We start from the raw sequence: 439 nt of genomic DNA, 5'->3' as shown, positions 1-439 counted from the left end.
GAGAGAGAGAGAGAGAGAGAGAGAGAGAGAGAGAGAGAGAGAGAGAGAGAGAGAGGAATCCGAGGAGGAGGAAGGAGCCCATGATGTCAGCATGTCTAAGGTTTTAAGGAAATCTACAGACCAGCACTGGGGCGGCTTGGAATGGCAAGGACTCCCCAGTTCTCCGGGCACCTGTGTATAAAAGAAACTGAAGTTCTTACTAAGGAACACAGGTTCATTTCTGAAGAAACTTTGTCCCCTCTTATCAAAGTCCATTTTTAAAGGTCCCTTTGCTTAAGTAAACTATAAACAAACAGATTATCTTGCTTAAGGAACCGCCTGAACCTCCTGTTCCCCTCCCTCCCTCTTCCCTCTCCCCACCCCAAATGAATACTAATCAGAATCCACAGCTCCCGGGGAAAGCAGGGACCAGCAAGCTCAGCCCTAGGGCTCTGTGTCC

The 439-nt window shown here is 48.7% G+C and overlaps 1 protein-coding gene across 4 annotated transcripts in view; it reads right to left on the bottom strand.

Moving 5' to 3' along the window:
* Window positions 1–207, bottom strand: part of Kcnj15 (potassium voltage-gated channel subfamily J member 15) — a 40,893-nt gene extending 40,686 nt beyond the window's left edge. For 2 of the 4 annotated variants that reach the window (XM_021209636.2, XM_029544450.1), the window contains exon 1: window positions 122–196. The gene's annotated coding sequence lies outside the window, so the exon portion shown is untranslated. Of the gene's footprint in view, window positions 1–121 lie in introns of all 4 variants that reach the window. The other 2 variants (XM_029544447.1, XM_029544451.1) reach the window with 2 other exon arrangements.
* Window positions 208–439: the final 232 nt, after the last annotated feature.

Source organism: Mus pahari, chromosome 12 (assembly GCF_900095145.1).
Source record: "Mus pahari chromosome 12, PAHARI_EIJ_v1.1, whole genome shotgun sequence".
In the NCBI taxonomy this organism is placed as follows: domain Eukaryota; kingdom Metazoa; phylum Chordata; class Mammalia; order Rodentia; family Muridae; genus Mus; species Mus pahari.
Note: the sequence above shows the minus strand (reverse complement) of the source record. Positions and strands in the feature narration are given on the sequence as shown.